The sequence below is a fragment of the Tupaia chinensis genome, unplaced genomic scaffold, assembly GCF_000334495.1.
Source record: "Tupaia chinensis unplaced genomic scaffold, TupChi_1.0 Scaffold000528_1, whole genome shotgun sequence".
NCBI classification, from domain to species: Eukaryota; Metazoa; Chordata; class Mammalia; order Scandentia; family Tupaiidae; genus Tupaia; species Tupaia belangeri.
Genome location: NW_006160041.1, coordinates 6,521,412 through 6,529,016, shown reverse-complemented (window position 1 = coordinate 6,529,016; position 7,605 = coordinate 6,521,412).

Here is a 7,605-nt window from a genome sequence, read left to right as displayed (position 1 = left end):
ACTGCTGAACACAAATGCCCCCTATTAAATTAAATTTAAAAAAAGATATGTGCCTAAAAAAAAAAAAAATGTTAAGTGAAAAACAATTTCAACCAAAAATACTATATCCGGCAAGATTATCCTTCATGTGTGAAGGAAAAATAAAAATATTCTCAGATAAACAAAACCTGAAAGAATTTATCAACAGCGGACTTGCTCTTTGAGAAGTTCTAAAGGGAGTACTATACCAGGAAAACTAAAGATAGACAAATAAAAGAACAAAAAATGACCAAGAAAAAGGCCAACTTAATGGTAGGGACAAGTTCTGAAATATCAATAATAATGTTGAATGTTAACGGAAAGGTCAGACCACAGTAACACCGCAAATCCAGCAAAAGAGAGATTACATGAGACTAAACTGGTGAAATAGTATTCTATGACTTTTTTCTAAAACATTACTGATTTTTTTCTATGCTTTGTCTTCCAGATTTAAGGATTTTGGTTTTCTTTTGAGTTGTTGATAGGTTCAGCAATTTGTTAAAAATATTTTTAATTGAAACATAAACTTTTCTCCTTTCCTGACCCCTTTGCAATTGGGAAATATTTGTGAGCATTCTTACTTTGTGGCACAATGGTTATTTGCATAAGTTCAATAATACAATAGTATCTGTTGCCTCCTATCAGAAATTGAATTCTTCTGGGACTTTGTGCAAATAACAGACCAAATTGAGATTAACCTTTTTTTTTTTTTTTGCAAGTAAGTTAGTTTATACCTCCCTTTAGTAAAAGAGAATGGAGAGAGAAAAAACAATGTTTCATAAGAAAATTACAGTGCACTTGTCATTAGATTGTAGCTTTGCCCATACCTTTAGCTTAAGATCTTATGTGAATCAATAAAATATGGGGGAAAAAAAGTTTAGTATGGAAGGGAGGGACGGGAAAGAGGAAAGAAAAAACTGTTAAAAGTTGGTTAATTGAAAAAAAATTAGAAGCTATTTTGCTGATGATAATGTATATAGTAATATCTTTGTCTTGACAGACATGCACGGTAGTTGTGTTGGAAAAAGAAATGTATACTGTAAAGATATGTGATTAGGGACCAGCAGTTAGCGTAATGGCTATGTCGCTGGGCTCCCATGTAGTCAAGTGCAGTTCGAGTCCCAGACCCGGTGGCTTAAACTCACACCAGGCGCGTGTGCATGCGTGCCCAAGATTCCAGGAGGAGAATGGAGGAGAAGGGATTGCGGCATGACCATCCCCTCTGGGGGGTGATTTCTCGCCTTCTGTCTCTCTGTCTCTCTCTCTCTTTCTGGCAAGTACATGTGCCCTATAAGAAAAACCTCTAAAAAAATAATAATAAAAGATACGTGATTAAATGTAAGTAAATTCAAAAAAAAAAAAAAAAAAAGAACCAGGCATTTCACACAGTAGGTGCTGACAAAGAAAAGCAAAGATCAGTCCCTACATTCAGAAGCTGGCTGGGCATTCAAAACTAGGCATTATTATTTTCCAATTAGATGTAACAATCTCACAGAACGACAAACATAGACAGGTTACTATGGGGCCAGGATACAATGAGAACAAGCTGGGCATTTCATTATTTTATATAGGTGCAGGAAAAAATAAGATTACTATGCCATCTATAAAATACGAACTCCTCTCCTCCTGGCCAAAATAAGTGACCACTACACTACTTTAGTTTCCTTTTGTTTTTACCAGTTATAGGTTGAACATCCCTAATCCAAAAATCTGTAATCAGAAATGCTCCAAAATCCAAAACTTTTTCAGTGTTAATCTGACATCACAGGTGGACAATTCCACACCTGACCTCATGTGGTTGGTTGTACTCAAAATGCTGAAAAACAAAATAGTTTGAAATACAAAATATTCTATAAAATTATCTACAGGCTATATAAATATAAATACATTTGTATATACCTGTATATAAAACTAAAATGAATTTTCTGTTTAGACTGGGATCCCATCTTCAAGATATGCCATCATTTATATGCAATTATTCCCAAATCTGAAAAATAATTGCAAATCCCAAACAATACTGATCCCAAGAATTTAAAATAAGGGGTACTCTATCTGTACAGATTTATCCTTGTTCCAGTCTCCCTCAAGATTTACTGATTAATTTCCTACCTAATCATAGAAAGTGAGAGTACTTCTAATCAAATATAATCTAGAGCAAGCCCAATATCTTCCCACAAATCACTCAGCCAGTGCCCAAGTTCAATAATATTAATACACTTTTTTTTTTTAGGGATTTTTTTTTGCTCTAGGGTGCGGGCAATTGCCAGAGAGTCTGAGACAGACAGAGAGACAGAAAGTGAGAAATCACCCTCCAGCCAGGGAGGCTATGCCACAATCCCTTCTCCTCCATTCTCCTCTCGGGATCTTGGGCACACGTGCCAGCTTGAGGTTTAAGCCACCGGGTCTGGGACTCAAACCGTGGTCAACTCGTGAGAGTCCAGCGATGTAACCATTACACTATCTGCTGGTCCCAAGAGATTCTTTCTAATACTCTAGTACTAAGACACCCCGTGGTGTGTGTTCTTCCACAATGCAATGACTAATAAAGGCAATGTGTCCACACAGCAGGTGTGTTCCTAGAGGTTTTTGGCTGGAAGGCATTGACAATGCTCAAAAAATATTTGTGAAAGGAAGGAAGGAAAATAGGAAAGAAGGAAGGAAGGATTATCCAATGACTATAATGTTCCTGATTCGCCATTCACTAATTAAATACATTGCCATCTATTTAGGGGTTAAGTATTCTGAATTCAGTGGGAGCTCTGAACTGTTTATCTCTACTTTATAAAGTTCACTTAACCAAATTCTTAATGAAATTCTGTCTTAATCCAGTCTCTCTCTAAAAGTAGCAGTTAGCAAATCTGTAAAACGATTATACCCAAAGATGCCTGTCCAGTTCTTCAGGGTATAAAGGTATCCTGGATTTTCTTTTACCTGGTATGAGTCAACACTACTCAAAAAGAAAATACACCTCCAAAGTAAACTAGTCACTTTCAGGATGAAACTTGGTAAACAGCCTGAGTTCTCTCCCCTCTTACCTTCCATCAGCTGCAAAGTTCAGGCATACTGAATACACTCCTTTGCAATCTATGATCTACACTCTGAACTTTATGATCCTTAATTATAAGCTGAAAAGTGACATGAACATCAAAACATGTTTATTGGGACCAGCAGGTGGCATGGTGGTTGAGACGCTGGTCTCCCAGATGGTTGACTGTGCTTCGAGTCCTGGACCTGGCCGTTTACTTTCTCCCTTTTCCTCTCTCTCTGGTCAAATTTGAAAATAATAACAATAAATAATAAACTAATAATATAAATGTTAAACAATAGTCAACTAATAAAAATTTTAAGTGTTTATTTTTATTACTTATCATGTACTTGCCATACACTATCCTGAAGTTAAGAGAGATTCAGTAAGCCCTAAAATCATTTTTTTTATTCAAACAGCTGAAAATATACATGAAAAGATGCCAGAGTTGATCCCTGTTCAAGAATTTGTCTTTTAATTATGCATGAAAAAGAAACACAAGAGAAACATTTTTAATTCACCTCAACAGTATCAAAAAACTGCAGCCTTTTCTAAGCCCCAAGGGAAAATTATCCTGCTTCTTGCTCTCCCTAATCCTCCCCTGGCAGATACCTTGATACAAATGCTGGCAGTGTGAGCACATTACCAGCTCAAATAGCTCCCTAAGAATAGCAAGGACGAACCCTGCTAGTTAGCAAGGATCACCCCATTCTCAGGAACGGTCTCTGAAGTTGTCTCATCATCCCTAAGTGAAAATTAAATTTAAGTGTATATTCTTAACACTTTTAGGAAGTCATAAACATTTGCTGATTGATTTATTTCAAGGGAATGAGGTCACAGGAGGGTCTTTTGCATAAAAAAGGCACTATTATCTACCTCTATTGGGTCCTATGCTGTGTTGTAATGCAGAGCAAACAGGTTTTTCTGAAACTTCTGAAATCTATGACCCAGAACATAGAAAGGGACAGAATAAAGTACAGGCAGCTGAACAAATATTAAAGAAAGCTGTGAACTAATATATAATATTAACATTTTGTACAAGCAGGGTGAGTACACAACTTTAACTGAGAATTGGCAGGGAACCTTGCGGAGTGTATGCTCAGACTGGATTAGACCATGGGGAATTCACAACCTGTTTTCTAATTAATCATCATAAAGGTGGTAGGTTGATATAAATCTGACTTTCCACCTCGTGTCCTTTTTTTTTTTTTTTGGAGAGATTTTCACTGTAGGGCGCGTGCGCTCGCCAGACACCATTCTCAGGAACGGTCTCTGAAGTTGTCTCATCATCCCTAAGTGAAAATTAAATTTAAGTGTATATTCTTAACACTTTTAGGAAGTCATAAACATTTGCTGATTGATTTATTTCAAGGGAATGAGGTCACAGGAGGGTCTTTTGCATAAAAAAGGCACTATTATCTACCTCTATTGGGTCCTATGCTGTGTTGTAATGCAGAGCAAACAGGTTTTTCTGAAACTTCTGAAATCTATGACCCAGAACATAGAAAGGGACAGAATAAAGTACAGGCAGCTGAACAAATATTAAAGAAAGCTGTGAACTAATATATAATATTAACATTTTGTACAAGCAGGGTGAGTACACAACTTTAACTGAGAATTGGCAGGGAACCTTGCGGAGTGTATGCTCAGACTGGATTAGACCATGGGGAATTCACAACCTGTTTTCTAATTAATCATCATAAAGGTGGTAGGTTGATATAAATCTGACTTTCCACCTCGTGTCCTTTTTTTTTTTTTTTTTGGAGAGATTTTCACTGTAGGGCGCGTGCGCTCGCCAGACAGAGAGAGACATAGAGACAGAAAGCGAGAAATCACCCCCCAGGGGGGATGGTCACGCCGCAATCCCCTCTCCTCCATTCTCCTCTCGGGATCTTGGGCACGCACGCACACGCGCCCAGCGTGAGTTTTAAGCCACAGGGTCCGGGACACGAACCGCGGTCGACTACGTGGGAGTCCAGCGACATAGCCATTACGCTAACTGCTGGTTCCCTCCACCTCGTGTCCTGACCATGTTTTGGAGACTAGGAGTTGCCTCAGGAAGCCAGGTCCTATGAATATTCTCAGAACAAGCTAGTTACTCATGGCTGGCCAAAGTCAAAAGCTAGCAGTGCTAAATACTACTCAAGTTAAGGGAATAAAACTAAGTTATGCCCTTTACTTCAACCAAGCAATTAAAAAGAAATCACAGGGCCTCCCCCCATGTAGTAGCAGTAATGCACTGTTCAAGAGAGGCTGGATCCCACGTGATGACCAGGGTTTGATTCCCAGACTGGTCAGCCTGAAATATGCTGGGCATGTGCATTTGTTCCCTAGATATGATGGGCAGGGGAACTAGAGAAAAGGGACGGCAACGTGACCAAAACCCATGGAAGGTATTCATTTCTCTCTCTCACTCTCATGTGCACATGCTCTACTATGAATAAAGAAAAAAAATGCAGGAGCAGCAGGTGGTGTGGTGCTGAAAGTGCTGGACTCCCATGTGGCCAACCATGGTTTGAGTCCCAGACCTGGCAGCTTGAATCTCATGCTGGGCTGTGCACGCGTGTGTGCTCAAAATCCCAGGAGAATGGAGAAGAAGGAATTGTAGTGTGGCCACCCTCCCTGGGGTGTGATTTCTCACTTTCCATCTCACTGTCTCTCTAGTGAGAGCAGCCTATGGCAAAAAAAAAAAAAAAGAAAAGAAAAGAAAGAAAGGAGAAAAAAATGCAAAACAAAGAATAATGTTTGTAATACCTCTACAGTGTAGAAAGTGTTTTTCCCCCATGTGTCTTTTTGGAATGTCACGACAGTTAGGTAACATGTCCATCAATCAACGAATAATTATCTAGTGCTGGAAGATGGCAAATCCACTATATACCTGTGGATGGTCTCTGACCTCAGAACGTTTGCAAGGAAAGATTTTGAATTTTCAATAAATACTCAAGAGAAATGAAGACTAGCAAGGACAGGTCTGTTTGGAGAAATCTCAGTCAAGATGAAATGCAAGTGAAACTGGGAAGGCTGCCAGGGTTGTGGTAAAGAAGGAGAAGCAAGGACAGTTGGGAAAAGGGTACGTGAACCCATGGGAAAACAAGATTATTGATGTGGAAATCTGAAAAGCAGTAAAAGACAAGTGGGAAATCAGTCAGCTAGTACTCAGCACAAAGCCTTAGTACAAGAAGCACTCAGTAAAATTAAAAAAAAAAAAAAAAGGTGGGCCTTAATTAAGCAGTGAACTTTCTCCAAACTTATCCATCAGATAATCACTACTAATTCTGTGAAAGGCAGAAATTCCATGTTCTTCCCCCAGGGAGTAAAAATATCAGCACAAGCTCCTATTTTGTGAGCAAAAAAAGTTCTTTTTCTTTTTATTATTCTATGAAAAGGGAAGCCATTGAAAAAAATGAATAGGTATATGAAAGCAACTTATAAGAAAAATTAATTATGTCCATAGCATGTGATTTGGGTTAGAGTGAAGGGAGAATGATGTAATGTTGGTGAATATGGTAGAACTGAATAAGAGTAAGGAAACATGAGAGCTATTAGGCAAGTTTTTAGTGAGAAGGAGAGAAAAAAGGTAAATAATAAAATGACAGCTATTAGGCAAGTTTCTAGTGAGAAAGAGAAAAAAGGTCAATAATAAAAGAGTAAATTAAAACAGAATTACCAGGGCCAGCAAGTAGCATGGTGGTTAAGGGTGCTGGACTCCCACAGGGCTGACTGTAGTTCAGGTCCCAGACCTGGCGGCTTGCTTTCTCACTTTCCCTCTCTTTCATTCTCTCTGGTCAAGTTTAAATAAATAAATAAAGTTAAATAAAATAATTCTTGAAGAAATATAATTATTTAAAACATATATAAAGATAATTAAGGACTTAATTATCCATTAGACAGAAAAGAGAGGAAAATACACCTAATTTTACTCAATGACTTAAAATCAAAGGAACTCTGAAGAAACACTGTTAGTGACAGAAACAGAGATGAGACTCAAGGAGGTTGTAAAAGAAAAAAGTCCTTTTTTAGTGAGATATCTTTTTTTTATCCTCTCTCATGTGAATGAAAAACAGCAGTTAGTTTTTTTACCTTCTTTGGTGGTGGTGGTGGTGGGGTCACTCTCAAGATGGAAGACAAATGCCCAGAGGTGTCAAGATGTATGACTGGAGAGGACTTTTCCAAAGTAATATTGGCCTGCTGAGGCCCCAGGTGTAAAAGTTGACTATGGGCAGGTGCCAAGGAAAGCAGAATGGTGCAGGTAATCAAAGACGGGGCAGGAATACCAAGCCAGCGCCCTGCTACCCAGCAGGAGCACAGCTGGGATTGATATTATGGAAGCATTTCTGTTTCTGCAATGCAACCACAATCACCTGTATCTCTACACACATTGACATAACCTGCTATCCCCAGTCTGGGGGAAAAGAGAACAATGCAAGAGAGGAGTAAGACCAGGTGTTTGGAAGGGCTTTGCAAAGAATGTTGGCACGTTTATCAGATGTTATCTGGTGGCCCTAGAAAAAAATGACTACTAACATTGGGATAATCTGCACAGGGTGGGTTTTGTTTCATTA